Consider the following 21279-nt stretch of genomic DNA (forward strand, 5'->3'; position numbering starts at 1 on the left):
AGGCTGCAGTTCTCCTTGCCGTCAGCAGAAGGAGCTCTCGTGTCACTAGGCTACAGTTGTCTTTGCGGTCGGCAGGGGGATCGCTCGTGTCACTAGGCTGCAGTTGTCTTTGCGGTCGGCAGGGGGATCGCTCGTGTCACTAGGCTGCAGTTGTCTTTGCGGTCGGCACGGGGATCGCTCGTGTCACTAGGCTGCAGTTGTCTTTGAGGTCGGCAGGGGGAGAGCTCATGTCACTAGGCTGCAGTTGTCTTTGCGGTCGGCAGGGGGAGAGCTCGTGTCACTAGGCTGCAGTTGTCTTTGAGGTCCGCAGGGGGATCGCTCGTGTCACTAGGCTGCAGTTGTCTTTGAGGTCGGCAGGGGGAAAGCTCGTGTCACTAGGCTGCAGTTGTCTTTGAGGTCGGCAGGGGGAGAGCTCATGTCACTAGGCTGCAGTTGTCTTTGCGGTCGGCAGGGGGAGAGCTCGTGTCACTAGGCTGCAGTTGTCTTTGAGGTCGGCAGGGGGATCGCTCGTGTCACTGGGCTGCAGTTGTCTTTGCGGTCGGCAGGGGGATCGCTCGTGTCACTAGGCTGCAGTTGTCTTTGAGGTCGGCAGGGGGAGAGCTCGTGTCACTAGGCTGCAGTTGTCTTTGAGGTCGGCAGGGGGAGAGCTCGTGTCACTAGGCTGCAGTTGTCTTTGAGGTCGGCAGGGGGAGAGCTCGTGTCACTAGGCTGCAGTTGTCTTTGCGGTCGACAGGGGTAGAGCTCGTGTCACTAGGCTGCAGTTGTCTTTGAGGTCGGCAGGGGGAGAGCTCGTGTCACTAGGCTGCAGTTGTCTTTGAGGTCGGCAGGGGGATCGCTCGTGTCACTAGGCTGCAGTTGTCTTTGAGGTCGGCAGGGGGAGAGCTCGTGTCACTAGGCTGCAGTTGTCTTTGAGGTCGGCAGGGGGATCGCTCGTGTCACTAGGCTGCAGTTGTCTTTGCGGTCGGCAGGGGGATCGCTCGTGTCACTAGGCTGCAGTTGTCTTTGCGGTCGGCAGGGGGATCGCTCGTGTCACTAGGCTGCAGTTGTCTTTGAGGTCGGCAGGGGGATCGCTCGTGTCACTAGGCTGCAGTTGTCTTTGAGGTCGGCAGGGGGATCGCTCGTGTCACTAGGCTGCAGTTGTCTTTGAGGTCGGCAGGGGGATCGCTCGTGTCACTAGGCTGCAGTTGTCTTTGCGGTCGGCAGGGGGAGAGCTCGTGTCACTAGGCTGCAGTTGTCTTTACGGTCGGCAGGTGGATCGCTCGTGTCAATAGGCTGCAGTTGTCTTTGAGGTCGGCAGGGGGAGAGCTCGTGTCACTAGGCTGCAGTTGTCTTTGAGGTCGGCAGGGGGATCGCTTGTGTCACTAGGCTGCAGTTGTCTTTGCGGTCGGCAGGGGGAGAGCTCGTGTCACTAGGCTGCAGTTGTCTTTGAGGTCGGCAGGGGGATCGCTCGTGTCACTAGGCTGCAGTTGTCTTTGAGGTCGGCAGGGGGATCGCTCGTCTCACTAGGCTGCAGTTGTCTTTGAGGTCGGCAGGGGGAGAGCTCGTGTCACTAGGCTGCAGTTGTCTTTGAGGTCGGCAGAGGGAGCGCTCGTGTCACTAGGCTGCAGTTGTCTTTGAGGTCGGCAGGGGGATCGCTCGTGTCACTAGGCTGCAGTTGTCTTTGAGGTCGGCAGAGGGAGAGCTCGTGTCACTAGGCTGCAGTTGTCTTTGCGGTCGGCAGGGGGCGAGCTCGTGTCACTAGGCTGCAGTTGTCTTTGAGGTCGGCAGGGGGATCGCTCGTGTCACTAGGCTGCAGTTGTCTTTGCGGTCGGCAGGGGGAGAGCTCGTGTCACTAGGCTGCAGTTGTCTTTGAGGTCGGCAGGGGGATCGCTCGTGTCACTAGGCTGCAGTTGTCTTTGCGGTCGGCAGGGGGAGAGCTCGTGTCACTAGGCTGCAGTTGTCTTTGAGGTCGGCAGGGGGATCGCTCGTGTCACTAGGCTGCAGTTGTCTTTGCGGTCGGCAGGGGGAGCGCTCGTGTCACTAGGCTGCAGTTCTCCTTGCCGTCAGCAGAAGGAGCTCTCGTGTCACTAGGCTGCAGTTGTCTTTGCGGTCGGCAGGGGGATCGCTCGTGTCACTAGGCTGCAGTTGTCTTTGCGGTCGGCAGGGGGAGAGCTCGTGTCACTAGGCTGCAGTTGTCTTTGCGGTCGGCAGGGGGATCGCTCGTGTCACTAGGCTGCAGTTGTCTTTGCGGTCGGCAGGGGGAGAGCTCGTGTCACTAGGCTGCAATTGTCTTTGCGGTCGGCAGGGGGATCGCTCATGTCACTAGGCTGCAGTTGTCTTTGCGGTCGGCAGGGGGATCGCTCGTGTCACTAGGCTGCAGTTGTCTTTGCGGTCGGCAGGGGGATCGCTCGTGTTACTAGGCTGCAGTTGTCTTTGCGGTCGGCAGGGGGAGCGCTCGTGTCACTAGGCTGCAGTTGTCTTTGAGGTCGGCAGGGGGAGAGCTCGTGTCACTAGGCTGCAGTTGTCTTTGAGGTCGGCAGGGGGATCGCTCGTGTCACTAGGCTGCAGTTGTCTTTGAGGTCGGCAGGGGGAGAGCTCGTGTCACTAGGCTGCAGTTGTCTTTGAGGTCGGCAGGGGGATCGCTCGTGTCACTAAGCTGCAGTTGTCTTTGCGGTTGGCAGGGGGAGAGCTCGTGTCACTAGGCTGCAGTTGTCTTTGCAGTCGGCAGGGGGAGAGCTCGTGTCACTAGGCTGCAGTTGTCTTTGCGGTCGGCAGGGGGAGAGCTCGTGTCACTAGGCTGCAGTTGTCTTTGCGGTCGGCAGGGGGAGAGCTCGTGTCACTAGGCTGCAGTTGTCTTTGCGGTCGGCAGGGGGAGAGCTCGTGTCACTAGGCTGCAGTTGTCTTTGCGGTCGGCAGGGGGAGAGCTCGTGTCACTAGGCTGCAGTTGTGTTTGAGGTCGGCAGGGGGAGAGCTCGTGTCACTAGGCTGCAGTTGTCTTTGAGGTCGGCAGGGGGATCGCTCGTGTCACTAGGCTGCAGTTGTCTTTGCGGTCGGCAGGGGGAGCGCTCGTGTCACTAGGCTGCAGTTGTCTTTGAGGTCGGCAGGGGGAGAGCTCGTGTCACTAGGCTGCAGTTGTCTTTGAGGTCGGCAGGGGGATCGCTCGTGTCACTAGGCTGCAGTTGTCTTTGCGGTCGGCAGGGGGAGAGCTCGTGTCACTAGGCTGCAGTTGTCTTTGAGGTCGGCAGGGGGAGAGCTCGTGTCACTAGGCTGCAGTTGTCTTTGAGGTCGGCAGGGGGAGAGCTCGTGTCACTAGGCTGCAGTTGTCTTTGCGGTCGGCAGGGGGAGAGCTCGTGTCACTAGGCTGCAGTTGTCTTTGAGGTCGGCAGGGGGAGAGCTCGTGTCACTAGGCTGCAGTTGTCTTTGCGGTCGGCAGGGGGAGTGCTCGTGTCACTAGGCTGCAGTTGTCTTTGCGGTCGGCAGGGGGAGAGCTCGTGTCACTAGGCTGCAGTTGTCTTTGCGGTCGGCAGGGGGAGAGCTCGTGTCACTAGGCTGCAGTTGTCTTTGAGGTCGGCAGGGGGAGAGCTCGTGTCACTAGGCTGCAGTTGTCTTTGAGGTCGGCAGGGGGAGAGCTCGTGTCACTAGGCTGCAGTTGTCTTTGAGGTCGGCAGGGGGATCGCTCGTGTCACTAGGCTGCAGTTGTCTTTGCGGTCGGCAGGGGGAGAGCTCGTGTCACTAGGCTGCAGTTGTCTTTGAGGTCGGCAGGGGGAGAGCTCGTGTCACTAGGCTGCAGTTGTCTTTGAGGTCGGCAGGGGGAGAGCTCGTGTCACTAGGCTGCAGTTGTCTTTGCGGTCGGCAGGGGAAGAGCTCGTGTCACTAGGCTGCAGTTGTCTTTGAGGTCGGCAGGGGGAGAGCTCGTGTCACTAGGCTGCAGTTGTCTTTGCGGTCGGCAGGGGGATCGCTCGTGTCACTAGGCTGCAGTTGTCTTTGAGGTCGGCAGGGGGAGAGCTCGTGTCACTAGGCTGCAGTTATCTTTGAGGTCGGCAGGGGGAGAGCTCGTGTCACTAGGCTGCAGTTGTCTTTGAGGTCGGCAGGGGGAGAGCTCGTGTCACTAGGCTGCAGTTGTCTTTGAGGTCGGCAGGGGGAGAGCTCGTGTCACTAGGCTGCAGTTGTCTTTGAGGTCGGCAGGGGGAGAGCTCATGTCACTAGGCTGCAGTTGTCTTTGCGGTCGGCAGGGGGAGAGCTCGTGTCACTAGGCTGCAGTTGTCTTTGAGGTCGGCAGGGGGATCGCTCGTGTCACTAGGCTGCAGTTGTCTTTGCGGTCGGCAGGGGGATCGCTCGTGTCACTAGGCTGCAGTTGTCTTTGAGGTCGGCAGGGGGAGAGCTCGTGTCACTAGGCTGCAGTTGTCTTTGAGGTCGGCAGGGGGAGAGCTCGTGTCACTAGGCTGCAGTTGTCTTTGAGGTCGGCAGGGGGAGAGCTCGTGTCACTAGGCTGCAGTTGTCTTTGCGGTCGGCAGGGGGATCGCTCGTGTCACTAGGCTGCAGTTGTCTTTGCGGTCGGCAGGGGGAGAGCTCGTGTCACTAGGCTGCAGTTGTCTTTACGGTCGGCAGGTGGATCGCTCGTGTCAATAGGCTGCAGTTGTCTTTGAGGTCGGCAGGGGGAGAGCTCGTGTCACTAGGCTGCAGTTGTCTTTGAGGTCGGCAGGGGGATCGCTTGTGTCACTAGGCTGCAGTTGTCTTTGCGGTCGGCAGGGGGAGAGCTCGTGTCACTAGGCTGCAGTTGTCTTTGAGGTCGGCAGGGGGATCGCTCGTGTCACTAGGCTGCAGTTGTCTTTGAGGTCGGCAGGGGGATCGCTCGTCTCACTAGGCTGCAGTTGTCTTTGAGGTCGGCAGGGGGAGAGCTCGTGTCACTAGGCTGCAGTTGTCTATGAGGTCGGCAGAGGGAGCGCTCGTGTCACTAGGCTGCAGTTGTCTTTGAGGTCGGCAGGGGGATCGCTCGTGTCACTAGGCTGCAGTTGTCTTTGAGGTCGGCAGAGGGAGAGCTCGTGTCACTAGGCTGCAGTTGTCTTTGCGGTCGGCAGGGGGCGAGCTCGTGTCACTAGGCTGCAGTTGTCTTTGAGGTCGGCAGGGGGATCGCTCGTGTCACTAGGCTGCAGTTGTCTTTGCGGTCGGCAGGGGGAGAGCTCGTGTCACTAGGCTGCAGTTGTCTTTGAGGTCGGCAGGGGGATCGCTCGTGTCACTAGGCTGCAGTTGTCTTTGCGGTCGGCAGGGGGAGAGCTCGTGTCACTAGGCTGCAGTTGTCTTTGAGGTCGGCAGGGGGATCGCTCGTGTCACTAGGCTGCAGTTGTCTTTGCGGTCGGCAGGGGGAGCGCTCGTGTCACTAGGCTGCAGTTCTCCTTGCCGTCAGCAGAAGGAGCTCTCGTGTCACTAGGCTGCAGTTGTCTTTGCGGTCGGCAGGGGGATCGCTCGTGTCACTAGGCTGCAGTTGTCTTTGCGGTCGGCAGGGGGAGAGCTCGTGTCACTAGGCTGCAGTTGTCTTTGCGGTCGGCAGGGGGATCGCTCGTGTCACTAGGCTGCAGTTGTCTTTGCGGTCGGCAGGGGGAGAGCTCGTGTCACTAGGCTGCAATTGTCTTTGCGGTCGGCAGGGGGATCGCTCATGTCACTAGGCTGCAGTTGTCTTTGCGGTCGGCAGGGGGATCGCTCGTGTTACTAGGCTGCAGTTGTCTTTGCGGTCGGCAGGGGGAGCGCTCGTGTCACTAGGCTGCAGTTGTCTTTGCGGTCGGCAGGGGGAGAGCTCGTGTCACTAGGCTGCAGTTGTCTTTGCGGTCGGCAGGGGGAGAGCTCGTGTCACTAGGCTGCAGTTGTGTTTGAGGTCGGCAGGGGGAGAGCTCGTGTCACTAGGCTGCAGTTGTCTTTGAGTTCGGCAGGGGGATCGCTCGTGTCACTAGGCTGCAGTTGTCTTTGCGGTCGGCAGGGGGAGCGCTCGTGTCACTAGGCTGCAGTTGTCTTTGAGGTCGGCAGGGGGAGAGCTCGTGTCACTAGGCTGCAGTTGTCTTTGAGGTCGGCAGGGGGATCGCTCGTGTCACTAGGCTGCAGTTGTCTTTGCGGTCGGCAGGGGGAGAGCTCGTGTCACTAGGCTGCAGTTGTCTTTGAGGTCGGCAGGGGGAGAGCTCGTGTCACTAGGCTGCAGTTGTCTTTGAGGTCGGCAGGGGGAGAGCTCGTGTCACTAGGCTGCAGTTGTCTTTGCGGTCGGCAGGGGGAGAGCTCGTGTCACTAGGCTGCAGTTGTCTTTGAGGTCGGCAGGGGGAGAGCTCGTGTCACTAGGCTGCAGTTGTCTTTGCGGTCGGCAGGGGGAGAGCTCGTGTCACTAGGCTGCAGTTGTCTTTGAGGTCGGCAGGGGGAGAGCTCGTGTCACTAGGCTGCAGTTGTCTTTGCGGTCGGCAGGGGGAGAGCTCGTGTCACTAGGCTGCAGTTGTCTTTGCGGTCGGCAGGGGGAGAGCTCGTGTCACTAGGCTGCAGTTGTCTTTGAGGTCGGCAGGGGGAGAGCTCGTGTCACTAGGCTGCAGTTGTCTTTGAGGTCGGCAGGGGGAGAGCTCGTGTCACTAGGCTGCAGTTGTCTTTGAGGTCGGCAGGGGGATCGCTCGTGTCACTAGGCTGCAGTTGTCTTTGCGGTCGGCAGGGGGAGAGCTCGTGTCACTAGGCTGCAGTTGTCTTTGAGGTCGGCAGGGGGAGAGCTCGTGTCACTAGGCTGCAGTTGTCTTTGTGGTCGGCAGGGGGAGAGCTCGTGTCACTAGGCTGCAGTTGTCTTTGCGGTCGGCAGGGGAAGAGCTCGTGTCACTAGGCTGCAGTTGTCTTTGAGGTCGGCAGGGGGAGAGCTCGTGTCACTAGGCTGCAGTTGTCTTTGCGGTCGGCAGGGGGATCGCTCGTGTCACTAGGCTGCAGTTGTCTTTGAGGTCGGCAGGGGGAGAGCTCGTGTCACTAGGCTGCAGTTATCTTTGAGGTCGGCAGGGGGAGAGCTCGTGTCACTAGGCTGCAGTTGTCTTTGAGGTCGGCAGGGGGAGAGCTCGTGTCACTAGGCTGCAGTTGTCTTTGAGGTCGGCAGGGGGAGAGCTCGTGTCACTAGGCTGCAGTTGTCTTTGAGGTCGGCAGGGGGAGAGCTCATGTCACTAGGCTGCAGTTGTCTTTGCGGTCGGCAGGGGGAGAGCTCGTGTCACTAGGCTGCAGTTGTCTTTGAGGTCGGCAGGGGGATCGCTCGTGTCACTAGGCTGCAGTTGTCTTTGCGGTCGGCAGGGGGATCGCTCGTGTCACTAGGCTGCAGTTGTCTTTGAGGTCGGCAGGGGGAGAGCTCGTGTCACTAGGCTGCAGTTGTCTTTGAGGTCGGCAGGGGGAGAGCTCGTGTCACTAGGCTGCAGTTGTCTTTGAGGTCGGCAGGGGGAGAGCTCGTGTCACTAGGCTGCAGTTGTCTTTGCGGTCGGCAGGGGGAGAGCTCGTGTCACTAGGCTGCAGTTGTCTTTGAGGTCGGCAGGGGGAGAGCTCGTGTCACTAGGCTGCAGTTGTCTTTGAGGTCGGCAGGGGGATCGCTCGTGTCACTAGGCTGCAGTTGTCTTTGAGGTCGGCAGGGGGAGAGCTCGTGTCACTAGGCTGCAGTTGTCTTTGAGGTCGGCAGGGGGATCGCTCGTGTCACTAGGCTGCAGTTGTCTTTGCGGTCGGAAGGGGGATCGCTCGTCTCACTAGGCTGCAGTTGTCTTTGCGGTCGGCAGGGGGATCGCTCGTGTCACTAGGCTGCAGTTGTCTTTGAGGTCGGCAGGGGGATCGCTCGTGTCACTAGGCTGCAGTTGTCTTTGAGGTCGGCAGGGGGATCGCTCGTGTCACTAGGCTGCAGTTGTCTTTGAGGTCGGCAGGGGGAGAGCTCGTGTCACTAGGCTGCAGTTGTCTTTGAGGTCGGCAGGGGGAGAGCTCGTGTCACTAGGCTGCAGTTGTCTTTGCGGTCGGCAGGGGAAGAGCTCGTGTCACTAGGCTGCAGTTGTCTTTGAGGTCGGCAGGGGGAGAGCTCGTGTCACTAGGCTGCAGTTGTCTTTGCGGTCGGCAGGGGGATCGCTCGTGTCACTAGGCTGCAGTTGTCTTTGAGGTCGGCAGGGGGAGAGCTCGTGTCACTAGGCTGCAGTTATCTTTGAGGTCGGCAGGGGGAGAGCTCGTGTCACTAGGCTGCAGTTGTCTTTGAGGTCGGCAGGGGGAGAGCTCGTGTCACTAGGCTGCAGTTGTCTTTGAGGTCGGCAGGGGGAGAGCTCGTGTCACTAGGCTGCAGTTGTCTTTGAGGTCGGCAGGGGGAGAGCTCATGTCACTAGGCTGCAGTTGTCTTTGCGGTCGGCAGGGGGAGAGCTCGTGTCACTAGGCTGCAGTTGTCTTTGAGGTCGGCAGGGGGATCGCTCGTGTCACTAGGCTGCAGTTGTCTTTGCGGTCGGCAGGGGGATCGCTCGTGTCACTAGGCTGCAGTTGTCTTTGAGGTCGGCAGGGGGAGAGCTCGTGTCACTAGGCTGCAGTTGTCTTTGAGGTCGGCAGGGGAAGAGCTCGTGTCACTAGGCTGCAGTTGTCTTTGAGGTCGGCAGGGGGAGAGCTCGTGTCACTAGGCTGCAGTTGTCTTTGCGGTCGGCAGGGGGAGAGCTCGTGTCACTAGGCTGCAGTTGTCTTTGAGGTCGGCAGGGGGAGAGCTCGTGTCACTAGGCTGCAGTTGTCTTTGAGGTCGGCAGGGGGATCGCTCGTGTCACTAGGCTGCAGTTGTCTTTGAGGTCGGCAGGGGGAGAGCTCGTGTCACTAGGCTGCAGTTGTCTTTGAGGTCGGCAGGGGGATCGCTCGTGTCACTAGGCTGCAGTTGTCTTTGCGGTCGGAAGGGGGATCGCTCGTCTCACTAGGCTGCAGTTGTCTTTGCGGTCGGCAGGGGGATCGCTCGTGTCACTAGGCTGCAGTTGTCTTTGAGGTCGGCAGGGGGATCGCTCGTGTCACTAGGCTGCAGTTGTCTTTGAGGTCGGCAGGGGGAGAGCTCGTGTCACTAGGCTGCAGTTGTCTTTGAGGTCGGCAGGGGGAGAGCTCGTGTCACTAGGCTGCAGTTGTCTTTGAGGTCGGCAGGGGGAGAGCTCGTGTCACTAGGCTGCAGTTGTCTTTGAGGTCGGCAGGGGGAGAGCTCGTGTCACTAGGCTGCAGTTGTCTTTGAGGTCGGCAGGGGGAGAGCTCGTGTCACTAGGCTGCAGTTGTCTTTGCGGTCGGCAGGGGGATCGCTCGTGTCACTAGGCTGCAGTTGTCTTTGCGGTCGGCAGGGGGAGAGCTCGTGTCACTAGGCTGCAGTTGTCTTTACGGTCGGCAGGTGGATCGCTCGTGTCAATAGGCTGCAGTTGTCTTTGAGGTCGGCAGGGGGAGAGCTCGTGTCACTAGGCTGCAGTTGTCTTTGAGGTCGGCAGGGGGATCGCTTGTGTCACTAGGCTGCAGTTGTCTTTGCGGTCGGCAGGGGGAGAGCTCGTGTCACTAGGCTGCAGTTGTCTTTGAGGTCGGCAGGGGGATCGCTCGTGTCACTAGGCTGCAGTTGTCTTTGAGGTCGGCAGGGGGATCGCTCGTCTCACTAGGCTGCAGTTGTCTTTGAGGTCGGCAGGGGGAGAGCTCGTGTCACTAGGCTGCAGTTGTCTTTGAGGTCGGCAGAGGGAGCGCTCGTGTCACTAGGCTGCAGTTGTCTTTGAGGTCGGCAGGGGGATCGCTCGTGTCACTAGGCTGCAGTTGTCTTTGAGGTCGGCAGAGGGAGAGCTCGTGTCACTAGGCTGCAGTTGTCTTTGCGGTCGGCAGGGGGCGAGCTCGTGTCACTAGGCTGCAGTTGTCTTTGAGGTCGGCAGGGGGATCGCTCGTGTCACTAGGCTGCAGTTGTCTTTGCGGTCGGCAGGGGGAGAGCTCGTGTCACTAGGCTGCAGTTGTCTTTGAGGTCGGCAGGGGGATCGCTCGTGTCACTAGGCTGCAGTTGTCTTTGCGGTCGGCAGGGGGAGAGCTCGTGTCACTAGGCTGCAGTTGTCTTTGAGGTCGGCAGGGGGATCGCTCGTGTCACTAGGCTGCAGTTGTCTTTGCGGTCGGCAGGGGGAGCGCTCGTGTCACTAGGCTGCAGTTCTCCTTGCCGTCAGCAGAAGGAGCTCTCGTGTCACTAGGCTGCAGTTGTCTTTGCGGTCGGCAGGGGGATCGCTCGTGTCACTAGGCTGCAGTTGTCTTTGCGGTCGGCAGGGGGAGAGCTCGTGTCACTAGGCTGCAGTTGTCTTTGCGGTCGGCAGGGGGATCGCTCGTGTCACTAGGCTGCAGTTGTCTTTGCGGTCGGCAGGGGGAGAGCTCGTGTCACTAGGCTGCAATTGTCTTTGCGGTCGGCAGGGGGATCGCTCATGTCACTAGGCTGCAGTTGTCTTTGCGGTCGGCAGGGGGATCGCTCGTGTTACTAGGCTGCAGTTGTCTTTGCGGTCGGCAGGGGGAGCGCTCGTGTCACTAGGCTGCAGTTGTCTTTGCGGTCGGCAGGGGGAGAGCTCGTGTCACTAGGCTGCAGTTGTCTTTGCGGTCGGCAGGGGGAGAGCTCGTGTCACTAGGCTGCAGTTGTGTTTGAGGTCGGCAGGGGGAGAGCTCGTGTCACTAGGCTGCAGTTGTCTTTGAGGTCGGCAGGGGGATCGCTCGTGTCACTAGGCTGCAGTTGTCTTTGCGGTCGGCAGGGGGAGCGCTCGTGTCACTAGGCTGCAGTTGTCTTTGAGGTCGGCAGGGGGAGAGCTCGTGTCACTAGGCTGCAGTTGTCTTTGAGGTCGGCAGGGGGATCGCTCGTGTCACTAGGCTGCAGTTGTCTTTGCGGTCGGCAGGGGGAGAGCTCGTGTCACTAGGCTGCAGTTGTCTTTGAGGTCGGCAGGGGGAGAGCTCGTGTCACTAGGCTGCAGTTGTCTTTGAGGTCGGCAGGGGGAGAGCTCGTGTCACTAGGCTGCAGTTGTCTTTGCGGTCGGCAGGGGGAGAGCTCGTGTCACTAGGCTGCAGTTGTCTTTGAGGTCGGCAGGGGGAGAGCTCGTGTCACTAGGCTGCAGTTGTCTTTGCGGTCGGCAGGGGGAGAGCTCGTGTCACTAGGCTGCAGTTGTCTTTGAGGTCGGCAGGGGGAGAGCTCGTGTCACTAGGCTGCAGTTGTCTTTGCGGTCGGCAGGGGGAGAGCTCGTGTCACTAGGCTGCAGTTGTCTTTGCGGTCGGCAGGGGGAGAGCTCGTGTCACTAGGCTGCAGTTGTCTTTGAGGTCGGCAGGGGGAGAGCTCGTGTCACTAGGCTGCAGTTGTCTTTGAGGTCGGCAGGGGGAGAGCTCGTGTCACTAGGCTGCAGTTGTCTTTGAGGTCGGCAGGGGGATCGCTCGTGTCACTAGGCTGCAGTTGTCTTTGCGGTCGGCAGGGGGAGAGCTCGTGTCACTAGGCTGCAGTTGTCTTTGAGGTCGGCAGGGGGAGAGCTCGTGTCACTAGGCTGCAGTTGTCTTTGAGGTCGGCAGGGGGAGAGCTCGTGTCACTAGGCTGCAGTTGTCTTTGCGGTCGGCAGGGGAAGAGCTCGTGTCACTAGGCTGCAGTTGTCTTTGAGGTCGGCAGGGGGAGAGCTCGTGTCACTAGGCTGCAGTTGTCTTTGCGGTCGGCAGGGGGATCGCTCGTGTCACTAGGCTGCAGTTGTCTTTGAGGTCGGCAGGGGGAGAGCTCGTGTCACTAGGCTGCAGTTATCTTTGAGGTCGGCAGGGGGAGAGCTCGTGTCACTAGGCTGCAGTTGTCTTTGAGGTCGGCAGGGGGAGAGCTCGTGTCACTAGGCTGCAGTTGTCTTTGAGGTCGGCAGGGGGAGAGCTCGTGTCACTAGGCTGCAGTTGTCTTTGAGGTCGGCAGGGGGAGAGCTCATGTCACTAGGCTGCAGTTGTCTTTGCGGTCGGCAGGGGGAGAGCTCGTGTCACTAGGCTGCAGTTGTCTTTGAGGTCGGCAGGGGGATCGCTCGTGTCACTAGGCTGCAGTTGTCTTTGCGGTCGGCAGGGGGATCGCTCGTGTCACTAGGCTGCAGTTGTCTTTGAGGTCGGCAGGGGGAGAGCTCGTGTCACTAGGCTGCAGTTGTCTTTGAGGTCGGCAGGGGGAGAGCTCGTGTCACTAGGCTGCAGTTGTCTTTGAGGTCGGCAGGGGGAGAGCTCGTGTCACTAGGCTGCAGTTGTCTTTGCGGTCGGCAGGGGGAGAGCTCGTGTCACTAGGCTGCAGTTGTCTTTGAGGTCGGCAGGGGGAGAGCTCGTGTCACTAGGCTGCAGTTGTCTTTGAGGTCGGCAGGGGGATCGCTCGTGTCACTAGGCTGCAGTTGTCTTTGAGGTCGGCAGGGGGAGAGCTCGTGTCACTAGGCTGCAGTTGTCTTTGAGGTCGGCAGGGGGATCGCTCGTGTCACTAGGCTGCAGTTGTCTTTGCGGTCGGAAGGGGGATCGCTCGTCTCACTAGGCTGCAGTTGTCTTTGCGGTCGGCAGGGGGATCGCTCGTGTCACTAGGCTGCAGTTGTCTTTGAGGTCGGCAGGGGGATCGCTCGTGTCACTAGGCTGCAGTTGTCTTTGAGGTCGGCAGGGGGATCGCTCGTGTCACTAGGCTGCAGTTGTCTTTGAGGTCGGCAGGGGGAGAGCTCGTGTCACTAGGCTGCAGTTGTCTTTGAGGTCGGCAGGGGGAGAGCTCGGGTCACTAGGCTGCAGTTGTCTTTGCGGTCGGCAGGGGAAGAGCTCGTGTCACTAGGCTGCAGTTGTCTTTGAGGTCGGCAGGGGGAGAGCTCGTGTCACTAGGCTGCAGTTGTCTTTGCGGTCGGCAGGGGGATCGCTCGTGTCACTAGGCTGCAGTTGTCTTTGAGGTCGGCAGGGGGAGAGCTCGTGTCACTAGGCTGCAGTTATCTTTGAGGTCGGCAGGGGGAGAGCTCGTGTCACTAGGCTGCAGTTGTCTTTGAGGTCGGCAGGGGGAGAGCTCGTGTCACTAGGCTGCAGTTGTCTTTGAGGTCGGCAGGGGGAGAGCTCGTGTCACTAGGCTGCAGTTGTCTTTGAGGTCGGCAGGGGGAGAGCTCATGTCACTAGGCTGCAGTTGTCTTTGCGGTCGGCAGGGGGAGAGCTCGTGTCACTAGGCTGCAGTTGTCTTTGAGGTCGGCAGGGGGATCGCTCGTGTCACTAGGCTGCAGTTGTCTTTGCGGTCGGCAGGGGGATCGCTCGTGTCACTAGGCTGCAGTTGTCTTTGAGGTCGGCAGGGGGAGAGCTCGTGTCACTAGGCTGCAGTTGTCTTTGAGGTCGGCAGGGGGAGAGCTCGTGTCACTAGGCTGCAGTTGTCTTTGAGGTCGGCAGGGGGAGAGCTCGTGTCACTAGGCTGCAGTTGTCTTTGCGGTCGGCAGGGGGAGAGCTCGTGTCACTAGGCTGCAGTTGTCTTTGAGGTCGGCAGGGGGAGAGCTCGTGTCACTAGGCTGCAGTTGTCTTTGAGGTCGGCAGGGGGATCGCTCGTGTCACTAGGCTGCAGTTGTCTTTGAGGTCGGCAGGGGGAGAGCTCGTGTCACTAGGCTGCAGTTGTCTTTGAGGTCGGCAGGGGGATCGCTCGTGTCACTAGGCTGCAGTTGTCTTTGCGGTCGGAAGGGGGATCGCTCGTCTCACTAGGCTGCAGTTGTCTTTGCGGTCGGCAGGGGGATCGCTCGTGTCACTAGGCTGCAGTTGTCTTTGAGGTCGGCAGGGGGATCGCTCGTGTCACTAGGCTGCAGTTGTCTTTGAGGTCGGCAGGGGGATCGCTCGTGTCACTAGGCTGCAGTTGTCTTTGAGGTCGGCAGGGGGATCGCTCGTGTCACTAGGCTGCAGTTGTCTTTGCGGTCGGCAGGGGGAGAGCTCGTGTCACTAGGCTGCAGTTGTCTTTGCGGTCGGCAGGGGGATCGCTCGTGTCACTAGGCTGCAGTTGTCTTTGCGGTCGGCAGGGGGAGAGCTTGTGTCACTAGGCTGCAGTTGTCTTTGAGGTCGGCAGGGGGAGAGCTCGTGTCACTAGGCTGCAGTTGTCTTTGCGGTCGGCAGGGGGAGAGCTCGTGTCACTAGGCTGCAGTTGTCTTTGAGGTCGGCAGGAGGATCGCTCGTGTCACTAGGCTGCAGTTGTCTTTGCGGTCGGCAGGGGGATCGCTCGTGTCACTAGGCTGCAGTTGTCTTTGAGGTCGGCAGGGGGAGAGCTCGTGTCACTAGGCTGCAGTTGTCTTTGAGGTCGGCAGGGGGAGAGCTCGTGTCACTAGGCTGCAGTTGTCTTTGAGGTCGGCAGGGGGATCGCTCGTGTCACTAGGCTGCAGTTGTCTTTGCGGTCGGCAGGGGGAGAGCTCGTGTCACTAGGCTGCAGTTGTCTTTGCGGTCGGCAGGGGGAGAGCTCGTGTCACTAGGCTGCAGTTGTCTTTGCGGTCGGCAGGGGGAGAGCTCGTGTCACTAGGCTTCAGTTGTCTTTGCGGTCGGCAGGGGGAGAGCTCGTGTCACTAGGCTGCAGTTGTCTTTGAGGTCGGCAGGGGGAGAGCTCGTGTCACTAGGCTGCAGTTGTCTTTGAGGTCGGCAGGGGGAGAGCTCGTGTCACTAGGCTGCAGTTGTCTTTGAGGTCGGCAGAGGGATCGCTCGTGTCACTAGGCTGCAGTTGTCTTTGAGGTCGGCAGGGGGATCGCTCGTGTCACTAGGCTGCAGTTGTCTTTGCGGTCGGCAGGGGGAGAGTTCGTGTCACTAGGCTGCAGTTGTCCTTGAGGTCGGCAGGGGGATCGCTCGTGTCACTAGGCTGCAGTTGTCTTTGCGGTCGGCAGGGGGAGCGCTCGTGTCACTAGGCTGCAGTTCTCCTTGCCGTCAGCAGAAGGAGCTCTCGTGTCACTAGGCTGCAGTTGTCTTTGCGGTCGGCAGGGGGATCGCTCGTGTCACTAGGCTGCAGTTGTCTTTGCGGTCGGCAGGGGGATCGCTCGTGTCACTAGGCTGCAGTTGTCTTTGCGGTCGGCAGGGGGATCGCTCGTGTCACTAGGCTGCAGTTGTCTTTGCGGTCGGCAGGGGGAGAGCTCGTGTCACTAGGCTGCAGTTGTCTTTGAGGTCGGCAGGGGGAGAGCTCATGTCACTAGGCTGCAGTTGTCTTTGCGGTCGGCAGGGGGAGAGCTCGTGTCACTAGGCTGCAGTTGTCTTTGCGGTCGGCAGGGGGAGAGCTCGTGTCACTAGGCTGCAGTTGTCTTTGAGGTCGGCAGGGGGATCGCTCGTGTCACTAGGCTGCAGTTGTCTTTGCGGTCGGCAGGGGGATCGCTCGTGTCACTAGGCTGCAGTTGTCTTTGAGGTCGGCAGGGGGAGAGCTCGTGTCACTAGGCTGCAGTTGTCTTTGAGGTCGGCAGGGGGAGAGCTCGTGTCACTAGGCTGCAGTTGTCTTTGAGGTCGGCAGGGGGAGAGCTCGTGTCACTAGGCTGCAGTTGTCTTTGCGGTCGGCAGGGGGAGAGCTCGTGTCACTAGGCTGCAGTTGTCTTTGAGGTCGGCAGGGGGAGAGCTCGTGTCACTAGGCTGCAGTTGTCTTTGAGGTCGGCAGGGGGATCGCTCGTGTCACTAGGCTGCAGTTGTCTTTGAGGTCGGCAGGGGGAGAGCTCGTGTCACTAGGCTGCAGTTGTCTTTGAGGTCGGCAGGGGGATCGCTCGTGTCACTAGGCTGCAGTTGTCTTTGCGGTCGGCAGGGGGATCGCTCTTGTCACTAGGCTGCAGTTGTCTTTGCGGTCGGCAGGGGGATCGCTCGTGTCACTAGGCTGCAGTTGTCTTTGAGGTCGGCAGGGGGATCGCTCGTGTCACTAGGCTGCAGTTGTCTTTGAGGTCGGCAGGGGGATCGCTCGTGTCACTAGGCTGCAGTTGTCTTTGAGGTCGGCAGGGGGATCGCTCGTGTCACTAGGCTGCAGTTGTCTTTGCGGTCGGCAGGGGGAGAGCTCGTGTCACTAGGCTGCAGTTGTCTTTACGGTCGGCAGGTGGATCGCTCGTGTCAATAGGCTGCAGTTGTCTTTGAGGTCGGCAGGGGGAGAGCTCGTGTCACTAGGCTGCAGTTGTCTTTGAGGTCGGCAGGGGGATCGCTTGTGTCACTAGGCTGCAGTTGTCTTTGCGGTCGGCAGGGGGAGAGCTCGTGTCACTAGGCTGCAGTTGTCTTTGAGGTCGGCAGGGGGATCGCTCGTGTCACTAGGCTGCAGTTGTCTTTGAGGTCGGCAGGGGGATCGCTCGTGTCACTAGGCTGCAGTTGTCTTTGAGGTCGGCAGGGGGAGAGCTCGTGTCACTAGGCTGCAGTTGTCTTTGAGGTCGGCAGAGGGAGCGCTCGTGTCACTAGGCTGCAGTTGTCTTTGAGGTCGGCAGGGGGATCGCTCGTGTCACTAGGCTGCAGTTGTCTTTGAGGTCGGCAGGGGGAGAGCTCGTGTCACTAGGCTGCAGTTGTCTTTGCGGTCGGCAGGGGGAGAGCTCGTGTCACTAGGCTGCAGTTGTCTTTGAGGTCGGCAGGGGGATCGCTCGTGTCACTAGGCTGCAGTTGTCTTTGCGGTCGGCAGGGGGAGCGCTCGTGTCACTAGGCTGCAGTTCTCCTTGCCGTCAGCAGAAGGAGCTCTCGTGTCACTAGGCTGCAGTTGTCTTTGCGGTCGGCAGGGGGATCGCTCGTGTCACTAGGCTGCAGTTGTCTTTGCGGTCGGCAGGGGGAGAGCTCGTGTCACTAGGCTGCAGTTGTCTTTGCGGTCGGCAGGGGGATCGCTCGTGTCACTAGGCTGCAGTTGTCTTTGCGGTCGGCAGGGGGAGAGCTCGTGTCACTAGGCTGCAGTTGTCTTTGCGGTCGGCAGGGGGAGAGCTCGTGTCACTAGGCTGCAGTTGTCTTTGCGGTCGGCAGGGGGATCGCTCGTGTCACTAGGCTGCAGTTGTCTTTGCGGTCGGCAGGGGGAGCGCTCGTGTCACTAGGCTGCAGTTGTCTTTGAGGTCGGCAGGGGGAGAGCTCGTGTCACTAGGCTGCAGTTGTCTTTGAGGTCGGCAGGGGGATCGCTCGTGTCACTAGGCTGCAGTTGTCTTTGCGGTCGGCAGGGGGAGAGCTCGTGTCACTAGGCTGCAGTTGTCTTTGCGGTCGGCAGGGGGAGAGCTCGTGTCACTAGGCTGCAGTTGTCTTTGCGGTCGGCAGGGGGAGAGCTCGTGTCCCTAGGCTGCAGTTGTCTTTGAGGTCGGCAGGGGGAGAGCTCGTGTCACTAGGCTGCAGTTGTCTTTGAGGTCGGCAGGGGGAGAGCTCGTGTCACTAGGCTGCAGTTGTCTTTGAGGTCGGCAGGGGGATCGCTCGTGTCACTAGGCTGCAGTTGTCTTTGAGGTCGGCAGGGGGATCGCTCGTGTCACTAGGCTGCAGTTGTCTTTGCGGTCGGCAGGGGGAGAGCTCGTGTCACTAGGCTGCAGTTGTCTTTGAGGTCGGCAGGGGGATCGCTCGTGTCACTAGGCTGCAGTTGTCTTTGCGGTCGGCAGGGGGAGCGCTCGTGTCACTAGGCTGCAGTTCTCCTTGCCGTCAGCAGAAGGAGCTCTCGTGTCACTAGGCTACAGTTGTCTTTGCGGTCGGCAGGGGGATCGCTCGTGTCACTAGGCTGCAGTTGTCTTTGCGGTCGGCAGGGGGATCGCTCGTGTCACTAGGCTGCAGTTGTCTTTGCGGTCGGCACGGGGATCGCTCGTGTCACTAGGCTGCAGTTGTCTTTGAGGTCGGCAGGGGGAGAGCTCATGTCACTAGGCTGCAGTTGTCTTTGCGGTCGGCAGGGGGAGAGCTCGTGTCACTAGGCTGCAGTTGTCTTTGAGGTCCGCAGGGGGATCGCTCGTGTCACTAGGCTGCAGTTGTCTTTGAGGTCGGCAGGGGGAAAGCTCGTGTCACTAGGCTGCAGTTGTCTTTGAGGTCGGCAGGGGGAGAGCTCATGTCACTAGGCTGCAGTTGTCTTTGCGGTCGGCAGGGGGAGAGCTCGTGTCACTAGGCTGCAGTTGTCTTTGAGGTCGGCAGGGGGATCGCTCGTGTCACTGGGCTGCAGTTGTCTTTGCGGTCGGCAGGGGGATCGCTCGTGTCACTAGGCTGCAGTTGTCTTTGAGGTCGGCAGGGGGATCGCTCGTGTTACTAGGCTGCAGTTGTCTTTGCGGTCGGCAGGGGGAGCGCTCGTGTCACTAGGCTGCAGTTGTCTTTGAGGTCGGCAGGGGGAGAGCTCGTGTCACTAGGCTGCAGTTGTCTTTGAGGTCGGCAGGGGGATCGCTCGTGTCACTAGGCTGCAGTTGTCTTTGAGGTCGGCAGGGGGAGAGCTCGTGTCACTAGGCTGCAGTTGTCTTTGAGGTCGGCAGGGGGATCGCTCGTGTCACTAGGCTGCAGTTGTCTTTGCGGTCGGCAGGGGGAGAGCTCGTGTCACTAGGCTGCAGTTGTCTTTGCAGTCGGCAGGGGGAGAGCTCGTGTCACTAGGCTGCAGTTGTCTTTGCGGTCGGCAGGGGGAGAGCTCGTGTCACTAGGCTGCAGTTGTCTTTGCGGTCGGCAGGGGGAGAGCTCGTGTCACTAGGCTGCAGTTGTCTTTGCGGTCGGCAGGGGGAGAGCTCGTGTCACTAGGCTGCAGTTGTCTTTGCGGTCGGCAGGGGGAGAGCTCGTGTCACTAGGCTGCAGTTGTGTTTGAGGTCGGCAGGGGGAGAGCTCGTGTCACTAGGCTGCAGTTGTCTTTGAGGTCGGCAGGGGGATCGCTCGTGTCACTAGGCTGCAGTTGTCTTTGCGGTCGGCAGGGGGAGCGCTCGTGTCACTAGGCTGCAGTTGTCTTTGAGGTCGGCAGGGGGAGAGCTCGTGTCACTAGGCTGCAGTTGTCTTTGAGGTCGGCAGGGGGATCGCTCGTGTCACTAGGCTGCAGTTGTCTTTGCGGTCGGCAGGGGGAAAGCTCGTGTCACTAGGCTGCAGTTGTCTTTGAGGTCGGCAGGGGGAGAGCTCGTGTCACTAGGCTGCAGTTGTCTTTGAGGTCGGCAGGGGGAGAGCTCGTGTCACTAGGCTGCAGTTGTCTTTGCGGTCGGCAGGGGGAGAGCTCGTGTCACTAGGCTGCAGTTGTCTTTGAGGTCGGCAGGGGGAGAGCTCGTGTCACTAGGCTGCAGTTGTCTTTGCGGTCGGCAGGGGGAGAGCTCGTGTCACTAGGCTGCAGTTGTCTTTGAGGTCGGCAGGGGGAGAGCTCGTGTCACTAGGCTGCAGTTGTCTTTGCGGTCGGCAGGGGGAGAGCTCGTGTCACTAGGCTGCAGTTGTCTTTGCGGTCGGCAGGGGGAGAGCTCGTGTCACTAGGCTGCAGTTGTCTTTGAGGTCGGCAGGGGGAGAGCTCGTGTCACTAGGCTGCAGTTGTCTTTGAGGTCGGCAGGGGGAGAGCTCGTGTCACTAGGCTGCAGTTGTCTTTGAGGTCGGCAGGGGGATCGCTCGTGTCACTAGGCTGCAGTTGTCTTTGCGGTCGGCAGGGGGAGAGCTCGTGTCACTAGGCTGCAGTTGTCTTTGAGGTCGGCAGGGGGAGAGCTCGTGTCACTAGGCTGCAGTTGTCTTTGAGGTCGGCAGGGGGAGAGCTCGTGTCACTAGGCTGCAGTTGTCTTTGCGGTCGGCAGGGGAAGAGCTCGTGTCACTAGGCTGCAGTTGTCTTTGAGGTCGGCAGGGGGAGAGCTCGTGTCACTAGGCTGCAGTTGTCTTTGCGGTCGGCAGGGGGATCGCTCGTGTCACTAGGCTGCAGTTGTCTTTGAGGTCGGCAGGGGGAGAGCTCGTGTCACTAGGCTGCAGTTATCTTTGAGGTCGGCAGGGGGAGAGCTCGTGTCACTAGGCTGCAGTTGTCTTTGAGGTCAGCAGGGGGAGAGCTCGTGTCACTAGGCTGCAGTTGTCTTTGCGGTCGGCAGGGGGAGAGCTCGTGTCACTAGGCTGCAGTTGTCTTTGCGGTCGGCAGGGGGAGAGCTCGTGTCACTAGGCTGCAGTTGTCTTTGAGGTCGGCAGGGGGATCGCTCGTGTCACTAGGCTGCAGTTGTCTTTGCGGTCGGCAGGGGGAGAGCTCGTGTCACTAGGCTGCAGTTGTCTTTGAGGTCGGCAGGGGGATCGCTCGTGTCACTAGGCTGCAGTTGTCTTTGCGGTCGGCAGGGGGAGAGCTCGTGTCACTAGGCTGCAGTTGTCTTTGAGGTCGGCAGGGGGATCGCTCGTGTCACTAGGCTGCAGTTGTCTTTGCGGTCGGCAGGGGGAGCGCTCGTGTCACTAGGCTGCAGTTCTCCTTGCCGTCAGCAGAAGGAGCTCTCGTGTCACTAGGCTGCAGTTGTCTTTGCGGTCGGCAGGGGGATCGCTCGTGTCACTAGGCTGCAGTTGTCTTTGCGGTCGGCAGGGGGAGAGCTCGTGTCACTAGGCTGCAGTTGTCTTTGCGGTCGGCAGGGGGATCGCTCGTGTCACTAGGCTGCAGTTGTCTTTGCGGTCGGCAGGGGGAGAGCTCGTGTCACTAGGCTGCAATTGTCTTTGCGGTCGGCAGGGGGATCGCTCATGTCACTAGGCTGCAGTTGTCTTTGCGGTCGGCAGGGGGATCGCTCGTGTCACTAGGCTGCAGTTGTCTTTGCGGTCGGCAGGGGGATCGCTCGTGTTACTAGGCTGCAGTTGTCTTTGCGGTCGGCAGGGGGAGCGCTCGTGTCACTAGGCTGCAGTTGTCTTTGAGGTCGGCAGGGGGAGAGCTCGTGTCACTAGGCTGCAGTTGTCTTTGAGGTCGGCAGGGGGATCGCTCGTGTCACTAGGCTGCAGTTGTCTTTGAGGTCGGCAGGGGGAGAGCTCGTGTCACTAGGCTGCAGTTGTCTTTGAGGTCGGCAGGGGGATCGCTCGTGTCACTAGGCTGCAGTTGTCTTTGCGGTCGGCAGGGGGAGAGCTCGTGTCACTAGGCTGCAGTTGTCTTTGCAGTCGGCAGGGGGAGAGCTCGTGTCACTAGGCTGCAGTTGTCTTTGCGGTCGGCAGGGGGAGAGCTCGTGTCACTAGGCTGCAGTTGTCTTTGCGGTCGGCAGGGGGAGAGCTCGTGTCACTAGGCTGCAGTTGTCTTTGCGGTCGGCAGGGGGAGAGCTCGTGTCACTAGGCTGCAGTTGTCTTTGCGGTCGGCAGGGGGAGAGCTCGTGTCACTAGGCTGCAGTTGTGTTTGAGGTCGGCAGGGGGAGAGCTCGTGTCACTAGGCTGCAGTTGTCTTTGAGGTCGGCAGGGGGATCGCTCGTGTCACTAGGCTGCAGTTGTCTTTGCGGTCGGCAGGGGGAGCGCTCGTGTCACTAGGCTGCAGTTGTCTTTGAGGTCGGCAGGGGGAGA

This window comes from Phyllobates terribilis, unplaced genomic scaffold, assembly GCF_046119375.1.
Source record: "Phyllobates terribilis strain yellow unplaced genomic scaffold, ASM4611937v1 Scaffold_13__5_contigs__length_258822181, whole genome shotgun sequence".
Classification (NCBI taxonomy): domain Eukaryota; kingdom Metazoa; phylum Chordata; class Amphibia; order Anura; family Dendrobatidae; genus Phyllobates; species Phyllobates terribilis.